This window comes from Ochotona curzoniae, unplaced genomic scaffold (genome assembly GCF_017591425.1).
Source record: "Ochotona curzoniae isolate NIBS_2020 unplaced genomic scaffold, NIBS_Ocur_1.0 contig_78, whole genome shotgun sequence".
In the NCBI taxonomy this organism is placed as follows: Eukaryota; Metazoa; Chordata; class Mammalia; order Lagomorpha; family Ochotonidae; genus Ochotona; species Ochotona curzoniae.
In genome coordinates, this window is record NW_024466559.1 from 6,267,613 (window position 1) to 6,287,580 (window position 19,968).

Sequence of the window (19,968 nt, forward strand, 5' to 3'; positions counted from 1 at the left end):
CTGAAACAGTGAGGAGCTGGGATGCCCTTGACTTAGCCCCATCCTGGGTAAACTTTGGAGTGTCATGGGCAACAATTACCAGTGAGGATGGTTTGACACTACCTCACCATGGAAGTAACTAACATCTTGAACTCCTGGCTCTTCACACCCTACAGAAATTTTATTAATGTTGGATTTTTCCTTCCTCATGGATTTCTCATTTACTCAACCAGAGGTGTGGGTTTCTTTTGTTTTTCTCTTCTTGTCATTTGGTTTCACAAATGCCAAGTGATGTTTGCAAGTGACTTTCTACACTTGATGGCTCTTTGAACATTATGTATCCCAGTCATTTTTAAAATAATTCTTTTTCCCAAAGTAGAATTTCTCCCAAGTACTGTTTCTGCTCATTGCTCCCAGGGAACACAGAAATGGCTTTCTTATTTTTGCATAGCAAGGTGCTCAGAAGCAATGCCAGAACAGTAGAAGGGGACAAAGAAGAACCAGGGCATTTGTTAACACAGAGTGTGCTACTGAAGATGCCTTCTACAGATTAGGCCTTCGTGCGTGAGCCTGGTGTGGTCTGTCTCCTGTCAGTCAGTCCTCTGAGTGATTTGGAGGGTTATTGGATCCAATGACTTCTTTTTATTGGGACATAAATTAGAGTGTTCAGAGAAGAGACAGAATGGGTTTTTACAAAATCATAAATAGTAACCCAGAAATTGTTGGTGTATTTTTGGAATGTGATCCATTCTTCAAGCTGAATTCCAGTGCCATTGTGTGCGAGTATGTGTAGGGGGTTGTGGGTGTAAGACTGTGATTCTCTGCCTTGGTTTGTGACAACTTTGACAGTCTCCAAGGCTGTGCTAAAGTTCTTTTTAAAGACACTTGTAAATTTAAACATTTTGCTTACCTAATACCATGGATTTTTAAAGTATAACAGTAGGTAGATTTAATCAGTTCTACTGTAGAATAGCCTCTCTCCTGATACGCTAGAAATCATGTTGCTAACATAATTCATGGGCCCAGTTTTTATGATTTTATCAAGACTCTTGAGGAGTATGGGGTGTTACGTTAAATGTGAAATTAATTCTAAATCTTCAAAACATCAATGTAGCATTTTATATGTAGATAGGACATTGTGACTGCTTTATAGTAGTTACTTTGACATTACCTTTGATTTAAATTAGGCATTACTTAATGAAGTATTGTCTAATTGTGAATATTAGTGTTATATTGGAAGTTTTTGTTCTTTAAGTTCCAAGAAAAAAAGGAGAGAGAGAGAGATTTACATAGATTTTCCATCTGTTAGTTAACTTACCCAGTATCTGCAGCAGTTACGCCTGAGCTTAGGTCAGGAGCCTGAACTCAGTCTCCAAAATGAGTGGAAGAGCCAGGAGTTGAACCAGGCTCTCTGAAAAGGGTGGTGGGCATCCCAGGCAGTGAGTTAGCTACTGTGCTAAACATTTGTCCCAATTTATTGCATCAACTATATTACCAAATTGCTGTCTTTGAACCTGGAACTTAGCATTGTACCAGACAACTTCTTCAACAAACTATAATGATTTTAAAGTTTAATTTGTTCTTTGCAATAATGAGGAAGGAATCCCTTTTGGAGCCCATACTAATAAATTAAATTCATGTTTAAAAGAGCTGTTAAAATTCTACCTCAACTTCCTGAAAAGCTTGAATAGGCAGAATCCGAAACACGGGATTCTACCCTCACTTTTTTTTTTAAAGATTTATTATTATTATTATTATTTTTTTTTTTTATTGGAAAGGCGGATATACAGAGAGGAGAGACAGAGAGGAAGATCTTCCGTCCGATGATTCACTCCCCAAGTGAGCGCAACGGGTCGATACTATGCCGATCCGAAGCCAGGAGCCTCTTCCGGGTCTCCCACGCAGGTGCAGGGTCCCAAAGCTTTGGGCTGTCCTCGACTGCTTTCCCGGGCCACAGGCAGGGAGCTGGAAAGGAAGTGGGGCTGCCGGGATTAGAACCAGCGCCCATATGGGATCCTGGGCGTGCTAGGCGAGGACCTTAACCACTTGCGCCACCGCGCTAGCCCCTACCCTCACTTTTAAAAGACTGAAAGAAAGTTGGTTAGTGGGAGTAATGTCACTCAGAATCTTCTTAAACGCAGGCAGAAAATATGGAAAGGAAGCTAATTTTCAAAAGCTTGCCATTGGGAAGATATTGGTAAGATGTAGCAGATCTTTCTAGTTCTTGGTGCTGTGTTAACTCAGAGAATGTGGTGAGACAGTAACACATGAGCACTTAAATAGCTTCTGGGTTGTGTTGCAATGAATGATGTGTGAATCCCGACTTGTTGATGGGAGAATTGTGTGTGTAAGGCAAGTTATCCCTCTGGAGGAAAAATGTGAAATTTGTCTTGAGCTCTGCTCAGGGGACTGAATATTGTTTGTTGTTCTTTGCCAGATTAACATACAAGTTAATATATTGTGTTGATAAAATTGTAGGAGCCCTAGAAACAGTTCTATTTCTGGTATTTCCAAATAGGCATCCTGGTGCAACTCCATTCACACCATTTAGATTTCTCCTTCAGTGGAGGAATAAGGGACATATGAAACCCACAAACCTTTGACCTTTGTAGACCATTCACTTCCTGGTTATTAAAGTGAACTTTGGGTAAACCTACAATTTGTGACACCAGCATCTCAGATCTGAAAGCTGATTTCAGTTTCCACTGCTGCATTTCTGATTCAGCTAATGTACCTGGAAGAGTAGTAGGTGATGATGGCATGAGAACTTGGGCTGCTGCCCCAAATGTAGGTGAGCGGGAGGGAGTTCCTGTGTTCTTGCTTTGGCCCCTCCCAGACCTCACAGCCATTTGTGGATTAAACCATCAGTTGGGCCATTTCTTTTTCTGTCTCTCTGTCACTGTGTTTTTCAAATAAGTAAGTCTTTAGAAGAAGAGATATTTAATAGTATTGCTTTTAGTAATGTACAAAATAGGATAAGAAGAAAAAAGAGGAAGTTAAGGAAGGCAATAGGAATACAAATGGATTTTAATACCTAGGTATTACTGATAGAAAACAGTTGAACTGATTAGAGACAAAAATGCTTACAGATGATTCCTAAAACTGTTAAACTTCTCTAATTCTGAAAATGTTCAACCATGAGATAAGCTTAAAACTAGTCTTTTTTGGAGTGCGGACATTGAAATAGTTGTTGACGTCCCACTTGGGATGCTCACTTGGCAGTGCCTGGGTTTAATTCCCAGCTCTGCTCCGAGTTCCAGCTCCCTGCTGCTCTGCCCTCTGGGAGGCAGCAGGAGATGGCTCAAGTTCTTGGGTCCCTGACCACATGTTGGAGACTTGGATGCAGTTTCTGGCTCTTGACGGCAGCCTGGCTGAGGTCTAGCTGTTGCAGGCATTGGAAAGTGAACCTGCACATGGGAAATCTCCTTGGTTCTATGATAAATGAATATAATTAATTAGAAATTACAACCAACTTTTTAAGAGTTAGCTCATTTGGAGGCTCACCTGCAGCTGCTTTACTACTGGTTCCTTGAAATGAACATGAAAAGTTTGGAGTACATTCGTCCAAACTGTTCATTAGTTCCTGGAAATCTTCACCGTGTATTTTGTAATGATGTCATGAGTTGGGTATGCTTGGCTTCCACCTGGACTGCTGTTCCAGAGTCCCTCTGTGGCTCTCTTACAGACAGTAATGCTAACCCGGTGGACGCTCTTCCAGTGGACCATTGTAGCTCTGACAGATGAGCTTTATTTTTCTCCCAGGTTTCCTTGCAGCTTTCTGCATCTTAGTTAAGCTGTGGTCATGAAGTTAGAAGGTGCTTTGTTTAATGGCATGGTCCATTCAAATTCAGTATCCTTTATGATGCATTCCATTTGTGAGAAATGGATCTTTAAAAATAGGATGTTTTAGAAGTGGGCATTTGGTGTAGTGGTTAAAGACACCACTGTGAGCAGCCATTGCCCATGTCTAAGTGCCTGGTCCAAGGCCTGGCCTCATTCCTGATTCCAACTCTGCTGATGCATATTCCAGGAGAAAACAGTGATGACACAAATACTTGAGTCCCTGCCACCCACGTGGGAGACTTGGATGGAATTCTAAGTTCTTGCCTTCAGCTTGGCCAAGTCTTGGCTGTTGTAGGTTTTGGGGTGTGATCTAGCAGATGGGAGATTATCTTTCTCTGTCTCTTTGCCTTTCAAGAAATAAATATTATTAGTACATGTATTTATAAAAATCTTTATATTTAAATAAACATTTAAAAATATAGGTAAATAATTTCTGAAGAGTACAACTCAAAAAATTATATATTATGTCAGATATGCCAAGCTGTTAGCCTCAGGTTGACATCCTTGGTCTTCTGTGCCCTACTACAAATATTACAAATCAGTCCTGAGGTTTCTTCCCATTCTTTTCAACACAGCACTCCACCAGTCCGTCTACTGGGTAGCCTGGTAAGTACAAATTATTTGTGAATCTGGCACAAATGTTATTTATCTCTAAAAAATCTTTGTATTTAAGTTTCTTTAAACAAAAATGAATAAATAAGTGAATGTCACATGTCATCAGTGAGTACTCAGAGAGGCTCAGCGCATCTGCGGGCCAAAGAGCTAACAGCATTTGTGCATGTGTTGCAGTTACAACATTGGGATTAAAAAGTTCCAAGTTTTTTTACATGCAGATACACTTAATCTTTACTCTTAAAAATAGTTCTAACAGGACAAAAGCAATAAGGCAGAACAAGATACACTTTGGTAGGGATACAGGCCTGAAATGTCTCTTTCCCAACATGTGAAATTGTGGACGGATGGCTTGACACCTGTCCTCACGTGTGAGGAAGACGTTGGTGGGTCCGGATATGCCTGAGTCCTGCATGAGCCTGTGGGAGTGTGTGGTGGCCAGCACTTAGGGGGAGGAGTGACTCTGCTGTGCCTTCCAGTCCTCAGATTCAGTCAAAGACATCTGCTGTCTGGTTTTCTTTTTCTTTCTTAATTTATCTAAGATAATTTCTCAAAACCCGAAAATGGTTTTGATACCTGTTTTTATGTATTCTCATTTTCACCATTTTGCTGATAAGGTATAAAGTGTTCTGGATTCTTTGGATATCATTACTGCATATCAGCATCAATTTTGAATAGCCCTTCACTTTGGGCTGTGGTTTTCAGGTTATGCACGTTGGTTTTTGTGCGGCTAAACATATTTGTGCTCATTTACGCTTGTTTGGCAAGTTCTCTTATCCTGGATCACACTTCCTGTCTTCTGTCTACAAGGGAGAGGGAAATTGAAGGCTAGGGAAATCCCTTCCTTCTTTGGTTCATTCTTTGATTAAATGCTTCCAGGTTCCTTTCTTTTATAAACTACAAGTAAAATGTAGTTTTGTAAGTTGTTCCTTTTTTTTTCTATTAAAAGATTATCAGCTTTTACTTGTAAGAGAAAGAGGCAAAGAGATAGATGACAGATGGGACATAGCTGAGAGATTCTTGCTGCTGGCTCACTCCTCAAATGCCTGCAGCATTGAAGTTGCTTTTGAACTCCACCTGCATCCCCCACATAAGTGACAGGGACTCAGGTACTTGGCCCTTCATCACGTGCTGGCTCCCAAGCTGCCCATTAACATGAGTCAACACTTGTTAATCAGGGCCAGGATTTGAACCCAAGCACTCTGACACAGGACGCAGGCACCCCAACGAGTGTTCAAACTGCTGTGCCAAGTGCTCACCTCTTATACGTTGTTGGTAAGACTTATATCTTTTCAAGAAAGGTTGCCCTTCTAGGGTATCCGAAATAAACGCTGGCAGATAGTTGTCAACACCACACATTTTCACACATATTCACACATATTCACAGAGCCTAATGGAAATATCTAAGCCACTTAAGGCAGACAGATGCAAGTGGGGTCTTCAGGCATGTAGCAAGTTGCTCATTCAGGGTATCAGATCATCTCTGTAGAGGACAGGAATGTGTTCATTCAGTTATTCACTGGTTTAACAAATTACTGTGGATTTGTTTTGGGGAAAATATTTTAAAATTCATGAATTGCTTTGGTTTTTAATTATGCCTATTCCCATGCCTATTTACAAGTACCTCTCATTTTAGCAGGATAAATAATGATAATAATAATAAAACAATTACCCATGTCAATACTACCTCATTTGTAAGACAAATTTTTGAAGCCTCCTTTGAGTTCCTCTCAAGCTGAGTCTTGCTGACAATATTAACTCACAAAATATCTGTTTAAAGTTGTATGAGATGCTAGCATTGCTTTACTGACTATGCCACATCACTGTCTCTAAGTGGACATCTCTCCTAATATGTCACCCCACAGGTCACAGTCTTTACTCCTGGGCTCTCTTACTTGATCACAGCTTCACATTAAACCAATTTCTTGCCATGCATGAAGACTCCCAGGGAAGGTTTGAGGATCCTGTTGCTCAGGCCATACTACAGACTAATTAGACTGGAATTCTGAGACAGCAGTGATGTTTTAAAGCTTCTCACAGGATTCCATTGTGCAGCCAAGGTTAAGAACAAGTACTCAAAGCAGAGCTGCCCATGCTGATGCACGTCTGTTCCCAATGGTCGGCCTCTTCGCTTTATTTAGCGGGAAGGTTCACTTCAAGGACAGGTTTTGACACGTGCGTGAATTAGCAGGCCTCTTGTGTTCCTGACCGACTTCTTCAAAGCCATATGCTCTCTGAGAAGTTAAGTCTGCCATCTTTTGGTTAACAGGAGAGGAAATGCAATTTGTTCTTAACCAAATTGCATTTTTGTTAGCTCTTTCTCACGATCTGGAGACAATTTTGTTTTCCGCTGCTGAGAAATTTTTAGTGCAAAGTCTTTTAATTTGCTCATTAATTCCGATAGACTAGTTTCACAGTCTCAGCAAATCAGTGTGTGATATGCTTAGATTATGAATTGCTTAGCGCGGAAAATGATGTAATTTCCATGGAATAAATCACAGCCCATTAACGTGGCGGAGCCAGTTGTCTTTCTGAATAATGCAGACTTATTTGGAAAAGCACTCTGTTTGCTTTCCAAAATGATCCATGCTTTTAACTGTGATGGCTGTGCCAGCCCTGTTCCTTGTGGAGTTAGCAGAAAAGGGAAGATGAATGATGAGAGCAGCGAGGGCAGATGTGACAAAATAAGAGAAGTGGGACCCTGCCATGGTGCTTTGTTCTTGGTCAGGGCACGTTAAGTGACTATAACATTATTAAAATGCTGTTTAAGACTGTCTTGAATGTAATACTTAGGGCATTTATAAAGGTGTCCTATCATTATAAATTTGAAATTAATTTTGGGGGAGCAGTAGGAATAATAGTACTGTCTCTGTCGCAAGTAAAACAACGCTTTTTGGTGTGTATCTATCTTTTAGGGCTTGAGATCAAGCAAAGCACACAGAGAATGATTTGCAATATGAAGCAGAATGGTTAGCATAACGTATTAATTTCAATGTCTACAAGAATAAGATATCTCCCAGAGCGAACTGATGGCTTAACCCAGAAAGGCCGACTTTTCCTGATTTTGTGGGGAGGGCTGAGAAAGTTTGAGAGCAAGATCGCATTCTTTGGGAGTGCAATGAGCAAGTTGGTCCTTCAAAGGCTGCTATTGCTTCCCACAAAGATTGGGTAATTGTCATTATTTTCCTCAGGGGAACTTTGTGTGGAATAACTAATCAATGACTGCAGTGCACTTTGGCAGAAAACATTGTGGGCTGCTTCTTACTAGTTGCACTTGTGTGTCAGGAGAGAGCAGATATGGATGCAAGGCAGCTGGGAGAGCAGCTTTTTCTCCTCCAGATTTTGTGATTTGATTTTTTCTGACATTGGATTTTGTTAATTGGTCCAGTTTCTTTGCATAGATGTTATTATGATATTTTCCATTTAAAGATGCCATTTCTCACCATTTTTGCAAATTCTAGTGCTGTGTGATGACTTTGTATGTACCTAGCAGTGGCTCTGAGGTTCCAGAAGTGGCACAATGCATTTTATGTGTCACCTGTTGGGTAAAACCCTCTTTTGATATTTGGAGGAATTTTCTCACCTTTAGAGGACAGATGGGGGTTTATTTTCAAGATAATCCCTAATGGATACACAGGAAATACTTTTTACTGTCACTCTTACTTCTTGCACTGATGATGTGCTAGCTAACAAGTTCCCAGCTCTGTACAGTTATTCCCTTTTACACACCAACTCTGGGTGACACTGTGAAGCCAAGAGAATGTGACATGATTGATTATGCATCCCTTCCAAAGCCAGGCTGTAGGAAGCCTTGTGGCTTCCAACCAGATGTCATGAGTGCTCCAGGGGAAGCCACTTGCTATCTGAAGAAGTCTCATTAAGCTGAGCCATGTCTCCGGGACACTCAGGAAAGGCACTGAAGTGCTCTTATGGGGAGAGGGCAGCTTGGCTAGTCCTCCACTCGGTGCTGGGTATGTCAGGGCAGAAAAATTTTGGCTAACCTGAAAACCTGCATGTGACTCACCCAGTTGTCCTTTGATAGCAAATGTATATGAGAGCCAGAGCAACATTAGTGCCTGCTTAGCCCAACCCACATGCACACTGCTGGGCCCTAACAAAGAAGTGTGATGGGAAGTCTGTGAGTGTTGGGGTGGCCTGCTACATCGCAGAGGGAACCAGAACAAGGGACAAGGAAGATTGTGACACCACTTGCTTCTTTAGGAACATTACTTTTTCCCCTCGTGATTCCCTACTTTGGGAATATCCTGTAAACCCTACACTGAACAAAGTAATGTGTCCACAATTGCCCATGGTGATATCTCCAAACCACTTTTCCCAGCTCCCAGTGATGTGTTTTCAATGTTTAAAGCAAGAAACTCAACCCAATGGCTCCTGAGGAAAGATTGCATAGTCATTTAGCTCACACAGCACATTGCTTTGCTTTTGGCTAGAGATGCTTCAACCTGTGAGCGTGTCTCATTGAAATGAATTAAATGCAGAACTTTTCATTTGTGGTGTGTGTGTGTGTGTGTGTGTGTGTGTGTGTGTTGTGTTGGACAGAATACATTTAAATATGTGTTTCATGTGAGGAGAATAGAAAAGCTTCTCTTGATGCATTTCGGGCTTTCTCAGTGTTTCTCTGTGCCTAGTTCTCTTCCTGCTCAGGCTCACAGATAATTTTGTTTTTCCAACCCCTTTACAAGTAGGCTGCCCTGTGTAGTTGATTCTGGACAAGACAGTGAGCTGCAGATAGTGATCAGCAATGAGTGCTGTTTCTGAACTGAGGATTTTATTCTTGGCATGAGGCATCCCACTCTTGATTCTTTTGTAGGCAAAGATGTCATATATTCTGGGAAGTATAGTTTCTAGGAAGAGGAACTTGAGACATGCTGGATCCTTAGGTGACCATGTAGCACAGAGTCCCCTGTAGACTTTGGATGCACCTATCACATGGATGAAAAAACAATTTTCTAAGTCCAGGGAAATTTTTTTAAAAGATTTATTTATTTTTATTGGAAGGGCAGATATACACAGAGGAGGAGAGACAGAGAGGAAGATCTTCTGTCTGATGGTTCACTCCCCAGCAGCCGCAACGGCTGGAGCTGAACCAATCTGAAGCCAGGAGCCTCTTCTGGGTCTCTCACAGGGGTGCAGAGTCCCAAGGCTTTGGGCCATCCTCGACTGCATTCCCAGGCTACAGGCAGCGATCTAAGTCCAGGGAGATTTTAAGATGGGTTTTTAAAATATGCATAAGCTAACCTGTCTGATACAAGAAGCTCCTAGTTCAAGACTCCGTTCTTGCTTAAAACGGTGACCCACAGCAGGAGTGGCAGGGATGCGAACTCACCTGTTCTGTAAGCAGCTAGCTCTGCATAGGTAACCCTGGAAAGATGCTAGCAGTGTATGGAGAGACTTCCAGCTGGTTACCAAGAAGAGGAAACCACAGGGAAACTGAAATTCCCTGGAGAGGGCTTTTCTGGGGGCAGTTTATTAGCAGAAGGTCTAACATGGCATGCATTGATTACACAAAACTTGCTCTCTTGATTTTGTTTAGAACTATTCTATTTTATGTCATTATGGTGGTGGTTCTTCAATAATCCAGTCTTTGTTTTGATTGCTGAGCGAGGCATTTAACCTGAAGATTTAAGGTTGTGACCCAACTTCCCCATGAAAACCCTGCTGCGGCTTTCAGCCACTGCTGACTGCCTCAAGAATTAGTGTTTGTTTCCTCTGCTTCATACCCAAGGGGTGCTAGCCCTTCCCCCACTCCTAACCCCTCTACCCACTTGCCCTCTCCCAGTTAAGCCCACTCAGCCTCCAGATCAACTCGTCTTCTATGCAGGAGTCTTTCTCTGGCCATCGTGCTGTTTTGGAAGAGTTTTTCACATAACTGGATCTCTCTTCCCGAGAAGAAGCTCCCGGGTCTGTAATTTGCATGTCCAAGTGCAATTATGTGATTAGTTGTCTCTCACTCCATGCTTGTGTTTCCTCACCACTGTGTGCCTAGCTTCCAGAGAATAACCAGTACATAGGCAGCAGAATGAATGCCTCTGCAGAAGGCCCAGATAGGTCCCAGTGGCTGAAGAGCAGGAGGGGGAGACGTGAGCCACTGCATTGGCTGTTCCTGTTGTAAGGAGTTCCTGAATTTCATTTCTGGTGGATTTGGATTCCTTTTAATGGAATGAAACAAAAAGAGATGGAGTGTTTCATGGGAAGAATGTTTTTTGCTTGTATTTTCTGCTGTTAGCTTTCTGACTGTCTTGCTCATTTTTCTTGCTCTAAAGGAAAGAGAAAAGCTTAGCACCCAGTCCAGTATGTAAACTTGGTCTGCATGTTTTGAGGCAGTGAATGGCCCCCTTTTAAGATATGATTCAGAGAGCTGCTCCTAAGTTCATGAATAAGTTTAGTGACAAGGTGAGAATGGTTCTGGAAGGAACCAAGGAAAGGCATTCCTTTTCATCATTGAAACTACAAGTGGAAATTTTAATCTAGCTTCTGCTTCAAGGCATTTGATTCACGTTCAGTGGCTATTGTGTCTCAACTCTGCCATTAGGCTCATTGATGAATTTGGATTAAATATTAATTGACATTACCTTTCGTTTGGGCATGGCAGAAAATACACCTGTCACAGACAGTGTCGCTTCTCTTGGGTTTGTTTTCCTACAGTCAAGTCCCTTTTTATTTTAATTAAATGATGTACAGATTCTCTTTTCAAGCTCGATGAATGGCATTTTGGCTTAAAAACACACACACACACAAATCAGTAAATTAACAATCACAGTTTAGAACCCATGTTGAACAAAGGATTTGCAGGTTATATATGATCATTGTCATGGATTCATGTGGAACTACATGATGAGAAGGAAGTTCAAAGCCTCACCATTACCTGTACCATCTATGAATATGCCTTCTGCTTTGCCGAGCTTTTTCCTGGCAAAAAGTGTCCTTTATTTTGTATTTGTAGCTGATCCAATTTTAAATAAGAATTACCATCTTTTGTTTGTTTGTTTTATGACATGTTTAGCAGTAGGGTCCACATTTTTGGGTATAACTTTAAAAACTATATTAAAAATATATAAAAATATATAAAAATATATTAGTCTGCATGTCCCCCACTAGATCCAAGATTCTTTGTATATAGTTAGTACCAAGGGAATATTAATTGAAGTAATTGAATTGCAGGAGTACCCAAAGAATGGCTGTTTTTCTTGACCCATTCTCAATTTCACCACCAAATCACATCCACTATTACTAGAAACATTGACTGAAGTAATTAGAAATTTGAGTAATGTAAAGTGTCAGATATTTCTGGTACTATAGAAGAACAGGTATTTCTGTTTTGTTTTGTTTTGTTCTTTTTTTTGCATGTGAGATTGTTTGGTTTTGTCACTTTAAGTGGAGTGGAGGCAGAGTGTGACGTGTGTATTGTATATACGCTGGCAATGCACAGGCCAGTTTCAGGAACTCTGTCTGATCAAGTAAACACAGGACTAAGGGAATCCAAAGAGTAAATGGTGCAGCCTGCGAAGGTTTACTTGACTCTCATTCTCCTTGGTGCTTTGTACTTTCTTATTCTAGGACTCCATTCAGAGGGTGCCTGGGTCAGCTTTACAGCTCCTGTGAATCTTGGTCTATTCTTGCCATTTGATATAAAATGCTACTGTGTACATCTTTTTCATCCATGAGAGTTATCCTGGCTCGCATCAGATTCATCAATGAGATCTGTGACTGGGATTCATTGAATTATATATGTGAACCTGGTGGACTTTACTGCATGCCAGGCATTCCTCAATGTAGCTGAATCTCCCCTCAAAATTCGGAACCAGGATTCCCTGTGGAAGATGTTAAAGAAAATCAGTAGGAGAGAGTGAGAGACTTGGAGGGAGCGTTTAGGTGGTGCTTCTGCTTCCAATTCTGTCCGTTTTTGTAGAAAGTTACTACCACAAAAGTTTCCGTTTTTGTGTCCACACGGAGCTAGTCAGAGAAGAGGGTAGGATGCAGACAAGATTAGTCATGAAGTAAGTAATCTTGTGGCAAACAGAGGACTTCAAAGTGTGGAGCCTGCACAATCAATAACATGTCATCACATGCTATGTAATATGCAGTGAATTCTTTGTCATTGGGCCTATAAGGATGAGAGGTGGTTAGGAACTTCTAAAGCCTTTTTCACATGAACTTATATCATTTTGTCCCCTGATTTTTTTCCCCTATGCTTCAAGTCAAGAAACCATTTGCCAAAAAATTCCATTTAAGCTATTTCTTGTGACTTTAAACAAACTAAAAGTGTATTTTATCACATTTTCATAGCCAATAAAAATGAAAATGATGTTCGTTTCCTTCTTTGCCAGGTTATCTCAGTACCTAAACACAGGCCTGGCATGTATTTGCTCATTCATTTGATAAAACAAGAACCTGTGAAGTTCTAGGAATAATTAATAGCATTAGTTATTTAGTTGAAGGGTGAATCTTAGACTGAATAGAATGGAAAATGGGGGAAAAATTAAGTTGGATTCTGAACATGTTAGATTTTAGATATATACTCAAAAGTCATTCAAGAGAAGGCATATAATAGTACAGTACAAGCATCAGGATTTTGAGGTTCTAGTTTATATATTTTGCCTATGAATTCTTTTATTACAATGGGACCAGGATGGTAAAATGACTTGGAAAACTTTGTCATTACAACTGAAAGCCTGGTTTTTTTTTTTTTTTTTTTTTTTGGCAGTGGCGGGGCAAGGAGGATTATATCCTTTCTCTACTCTCAGACCTTGTATTTTTATATTTCAGGGAGAAGAAACTAGGGTTTATTTCCTAGTTTTGCTTTTGGTATCTTCAGCAAATTCATGATCAGAGCTCATTTTCGTGAATGCAATGATCACATAAGCTAACGCGGTGGAACTCTGAGTGTGCGCCAGTCACTTAGGTACCTGTCAGACCTCACCACAAACACATTGGGAGGCTGTAGCTGTTTTCCCTGATTTATGAATGAGATGTCTGAGGGATAGGGATGCTACTGCCAGATTCTGTTGATTTGTTATTACCAGTGCAGTGAGCACTTCATACACAGAAGTTTTTAACTCATTCAACATAGTGTTAATTTGGTTTCAGGCTGCTACTGAAACTGTCTTTTTCTTTCTTTCTTTTTTTCTGTCAAATATTCTGGTGTCTAGGTGAGCTCAAGTTTCAAGGTCCTATAATCCTAAATTCCAGACCTTTGTACTTTTGCATGGGAAATTCAAGCTCTTCTTAACAACCTTAATGAAGAAACAAGAGATTTGCTGGTGGTAGGACAAAGACATTTGTGGAGATGTAAGGATTGACAGATCCTGTTGACCCTGAATGCTCCAGGCATAATCCATTGTAGCTTCTGCAGATTAATTCTTGTGCCCATTGACACACACTTGGTGAAGGTGGTAACTTGCAATTTAAAGCCATATGCATTGTCCAGGCAGTGAGCCTGCTGGATGAACTGTGCATTCTTTGTGTCAGTGAAGGGTGCATGCTCTTCTGTTTCATGTGAGGAGCAGTTTGTCCTTCCTCCCATTTGCAGGGGACACTTGGAGCTGAGTTTGGAAGTAATACTTTTATGGGAAACAGAGTGGGATGGATCTGGAGTTCCTGGGTGGCATTCTTGACATGGACGATGAGGAGGAGTTTTGAGAAAAGCCCAGGAGCAGGGCAAATGATTGTGTTTTGCAAATTGCCTACTTTTGGTACCCCAAGGCCACATTAGGCCCCAGTGCAGCCAAACATGATCGCCTCATCTGGTCCCCCTCAGGGCTCCTTGTTCTGGTGAGTAACATCATGAACCGATCTGCCTAAGTCACAACTCTGCCAGCCTGCATTTACACCTTCTTCATTCTTATCATCGAATCCCAGCTCTGTGGATTTCATTTTCTTAATATTTTTATCTGCCCAGGAATATTTCAGTCTGATCACCCTTGGTGTTTCTCGGGGCTCTGTCATCTCCACAGTTCTTTGCTCCTTCACAGGAATTAAGAACCTGGTAATGCTTAGTTTTTCATCGTTATCTCTGCTTTTAAGATAAAGCCTAAGTCGCTATTATGGTCTAGATGGTCCATATTATGGTCTAGATGGTCTAGATGTACAGGACCCCTCTCTGTGCAGTCACCTGCCTGCATCTCTCTTACGCAGCTCTGGGGGATTAGTTCATTGTCCCTTTAGTTATCTACTCAGATGACCTTCCCTTGGGTAATCTGTCTTCCAATCACTTTGGCTTCTTCTGACTTCTCTTACGTAGTCTTTTTTTTGAAATAAATGTTTAATTTACTAATTTATTCATTTGAAAAGCAGACAACCCAGAGAGAGAGAAAGAGAGAGAGAGAGAGAGAGAGAGAGAGAGATCTTCCAATTTGATTGTTCACTCTGCAAATTGCCATGAGAACCAAAACTTTGCAAGGCTGGGATGCTGTGCACCAGAAAGCAGAAACTCCCATGTCTTTCCAATGTGGGTGGAAGGGGCCCCCTTGGATCATCACCCAGTGCTTTTCCAGCTTTCCTAAATATGTTAGCAGAGAGTTGCATCATAAGCGAAGCAACTGGGATGGAAACCAGCACTGTGAGGAGGGATTCTGTGTTCAGGGGTGCCACAGTGCTGTCTCCTACTCTGAAATATTCTTGCTGCATGCAGATAGTTGTGCTTTCGTTTAGGCCCTCCATGGTCCCATGCTGTTTCATACACAGGACACCTCTCTGTGCAGTCACCTGCCTGCCACTCTCTCCCAGCTCTGGGGAGTTAGTTCATTGTTCCTTTCAGTAATCTGCTCAGTTAGCCTTCCTTCGGGTAATCTGGCTTCAGACAATGCTGGATTTCCTTGTTTGCTCTCACAACACTGTATCTTGTTTCTTAATAGTGTTTATAATAATTTCACTGAGGGAGTTACTTATGTGCTGGTTCTGCTAGTGTCTGTTTTGTTAGACTTCAATCTGTATGGGCACCTCCACTTTTGTCTTGAATTCCTGGCACAATATATAGCGTAACAGTGACCCCAAATGTCAGGCAAGCACAGGCACTGACATCCTAAGGAGGCAACATTATTTTTAACCTGCCTAGTTTTTGGAAAGCTCATCTGTTTCAAGTTGTGTTCTTGGAAGGGGTGACAGGCAGCTTGTGTTTGCATATACTTGGCTCATACACCTGTCCTCAGGCAGATGAAAGTAGGGTTTCAGAAAGTGGGCAAAGACCCCCAAAGATTTGTGAATTCTACTTATACACAAATGTTTTCCAGGCTATGCCTTTTGGAAATGTGTCCCCATGTCATTATCCTAAATGTCTTTGTGGCCAGAAACCCCCGGTAGCATGGTGATTGGTTGTCTGGTGACGGAGAGTACTTCTGGGGTTACCTTCAATCTGCCTCAGCCTTTTTGCTAGTGCTACTAGTATTGGTTCAGTACTGGTACTACTGTCTGAAACCCTCATCAGCAGTGTTGAATGACACATGTCACTTCAGAGGTCAAGGGAGCATTTCTGAGCTGCAGGGTAATGTAACTGCTGAGTCCAGTGGGGTTAATGTGATACAGGAATGTTGCCAGACAGTTAAAATCCTTTAGGCTTGTGAATTCCAAGATTCTTGCTATTGTCTGCTGATTTGCTTTCTTTATTCTGGTGCCACATTTTCTTAAGGAGGGGAGATTTCGATTTAGTGCTCATCCAGAAAATAGCTAAAGGACATGATGTAGTCACAGCTCTGGCAGATGATTTATTTTGTACTTCCTGTGTTTTCTGCCTCTTCTCTTCTTAGCTCTTCACCTTTGTCTCTAGCATCACTCCCCACTTTTCCTTTTCCTTTTCACCCTCTCACAAGACCCCATCTCTTCTTTTCATGCTTTTGTTCCCAAGCCAATCCACAAATACAAAGAGATGGACACGGAAATGTCAGCTTTCTATTTTGTGCAGGAAATTACCTTCTCAGAATGTTTATAAAAAATGGATTACTTCTCTCCGGAGATCCACTCATCATGGCAGAAGTTGGTTGTCCTGAACAAAATGGAATGGAAATAGAACTAGTCAAAATACACCAGGCTCAGCATAGCAATCAGGGATTGGGTGCAGGGGGAGCCCAAGTTGGAGGAAATACACTGGCTGCTTGAGAGGCAAAAAAATAGAACAGCAAATGTTTCTCCAAACTGCTGCAAGAGAGCAAGGTTATCCAGGGATGAGCCAGACTTTCAAGATTCTCTCCAGGACTGCTGTGAACCCAGGCCAATCTTCCAGAATTGCAAGTGAAGGCCGGGTGCTGGTCAGCATTCTAGTATTATGAGAGTTAGAGGACATTCCTAAGCAAGCAACACACTGTGTTTGTCCAAAGTCTGGCAGCTGCCTCCTGTTACTGCTGCGACTGTAGAGCCAATGTTGTGATTCCTTCACAAGAAATATCATTGCTTATAAAGAATGTATTAGGACTACGCTTGATGTTTGGACCCTGGGGAAGCCCTCTGTCTGCAGTACCCTCCTCTGTCTTCTCTGCTTTGCTCTGTGTGCTGCCTCAGGCTCTGTTCAGTCACACCTTCATCACCAAAGTTAAGGTCCAGTCACATCTTCCTGGTTTTGTCCTCGCTGTTGTGAGCCATTTGGGCGTGAACCAGCAGATGGAAGATCTCTTCTTCCTCTCTCTGTGCCACTCTGCCTTTCAAATAAATGAATGAATGAATGAATGAATAAATACATAAATAAATGTATTGAAATCCATGTTTCAAAAGAGAATGAAGTGTTGGATTGTGCACTCTGACAAGGGTCTACTCAGTTTTACCAAAGAACAAGTTTGTGAAGTGGGCTCCAATTTCATCCCAAGACTTTGTTTAAGGAGAACTGATACATTAGTTCTTCCCCATATCCCTTCATATAACAGAGTTTTGGTTCCATTTTATAGAAAATACTGTTTGCTTTACATATATTTTTTCAAAGATAAAAATATTCATGAAGTCATTCACGGCCACTGTAACCAAAGGATTTCATAAGGTTTTGGGAGGCCATTCTGCTACAGATTTCATTTTCTTAGGGAGAAAGCATTTAGTTCCTTTTCAGTTCACTTCCCCTCCTGTGTTCCTTTCATGTACGTTGCAAAAACTGTTCTTTTGCTAGGCATGACTTCTCTCTGTGTGGCTTAGAAAAGGGGACAAGTTGACAGGGCACAGACTGCTGTCTGATTGTCCAGTTGGGATACTTTTCTTCCCACTTGGCCCATTGATTCGTGCCTTTGAAGCCAGTGTTTTTATGAGTTATTTGCCTGACAGCACCTAGAATGATTTCATGTAATTTCTCAACTCTTTGCAAGCTTGTTTTACTCAACAGATATTCGTTTTCCTGCTCTTTGGAAAGCACACACATAAATACACTTGTTCAAAATTGCCCATTGCTTTGTGTTGTTGAATCACATTCTGCATCACCTGTGAGTGATAAAACAGCTTTACTTCTAAAGTAAGGTAGTGATCATGTCTTAAAGTATTAATAAAATAAAAAGTACCTACAAGACTGTTTAGCAATTAGTCTTATATAAAGATTATGCTTCTCTTGTTCAAAAGGTGTTAATCAGCTGGCAATCGGAGGAGACCTAGCCTGGCTTATTGAACAACCTATTTCTTAGTGTTAAGTACATACTGACATCATCATGAGGCAATTGGTGATGCTGAAGCACAGATGATAGATTTCCAAGGCAGTTGAGTTTATGTTTCTGAGATAAGAATGAGGTCTTTGCTTGATACCACCCAACTGTCAAGGCCATGCAGCTTTTAGATAGGTAATAAAGAAATGGAATGGAAACATTTTAATCTGCTAATTATCAATAAGCATGAATGAAGATACTTTGATATTGCCCTCTGGTGTACCATAGTGAATCAAGGAAAGCCCTAGTTTTGACTGTAGATGTTTCTTCGTCTTCCAGATCACAAACTTGGGACTATTGTGTGTGCTGAGAAGGGAAGCCTTATAAATACTGAGTTGTGATCACAGGAACTACACAAAAATAAAGTTCTGGAATTAGAAGCTTATCCTTGTGGCTGGATGGGAAGGCAGGCATTCAGTGCCATGGCTGAATCTCTGCTTGGGATGCCCACATTCTATTGTGGAATCTCTAGTTTGCGTCCAAACTCTGCTTCAGATCTAATTTTTGCTGTTGTGCACCCTGGGAGGCAGCAGGTAGGAGATACAGACTGACTCTGAGTTCTTGGCTCCTTCCTAGCACAGTCCTGGCTATTGTGTGCATTTGGGGAGTGAAGGAGCAGTAGATGGGACATCTCTCTCTGTCTCTCGCTGCCTTTCAATTAAAAATGGAAATAAATAACTTAAAAAGTTGACAATATGGAGCACTCCCTTAAAAATATTTAAAGTGGTAGTGGCCATTTGTTTAGAAATGAAAATATTAAATTATGCTAGCAATAACATATTCAATTTTAGAAACCTATGTAGAGACTCTTGGTGTTAAAGGATCTTTTACAAAAAAACCTGCAGAATCATTGGCAGAGTACTGTGGTTCCTGTGTTGTATAACTGAAATATTGTTGAGAGCTGCGCTTTTTTTTTTAAACCTAGGACTGCCTTTATCCATTTCATCAGGGTACCTGCCAAAAAATACAGAATTTTAGGCCATACCCAACACTTTTGAATTCATAACTGGATGAAACTCCCAGATGACGGGTTAATATGCTAGTTAGTTGAGACACTCGCATCTAATTTTCTGGCCCTGCTTCCAATCTATCTTCCTGTTAATACAGACCCTGGGAAGTAGCAGATGGGATCCTTTAGTTGGGTTCATGCCACCCACCAGGGAAAACTGGATTGAGTTCCTAGCTCCTGGCTTCAACACTAGCTCAACCTAAGTCATAGTGGGCATTTGGGGAGTAAACCTTCTGGTGGGAGCTTTTACTGTCAGTGTCTGTATTTCTCAAATAATTAAATTCTGTGAAAATACCAAGTGATTCTGTCACACTCTAAACATTGCAAGGCACTGGTTTATAAAATAATCTTTTTCCTTCTTACACCACCTCTCGTGGGCTCCTAGAGGCTCTTGTTTTCTACCCAGCTTTCATTAATAACTACAACAAAAGCATAAGTGGCAAATGACTTTCATATAAATAATGTTTTCAGCACCCTTTCTTTACTCACTGCCAGGAGGAAAGATCTGGGGAGGCATTCAAGTGAAAAAAAAAAATAAGAGGTGCATGCCTAATATTTTCATTTTTACATTTTAAGAAAATGTATGTAACTTGCACTTAGAAAGAAGCCAAATTGGTTCCTTGGCTCAATTTTGTCATTTTACGCATGTGGTGAGTGATACAAGACAGCTGAACAGTAATCTATAGCCATTTTAAGGTGTATAGAACCCGGTTGTATATAAACTAAAATTGAAATGTCAATGAAGAAGTCACAGGATGTGCTTAAGAATTTGTATTTTTAAAAACATGTTGGTTACTCAATACCATGTCAATTAATTGTTATAATTAATTATAACAATGTTATAAATTGTAATGTTATAAATTGTTACTGATGTTATGTCGGGACTTTTAATTGATCGGGATG

The 19,968-nt window shown here is 41.0% G+C and overlaps 1 protein-coding gene across 1 annotated transcript in view; it reads left to right on the forward strand.

Annotated features, from left to right (window-relative positions):
* GPR158 (G protein-coupled receptor 158) overlaps positions 1-19,968 on the forward strand; it is a 317,004-nt gene that overhangs the window by 69,785 nt on the left and 227,251 nt on the right. The window lies entirely within an intron of this gene.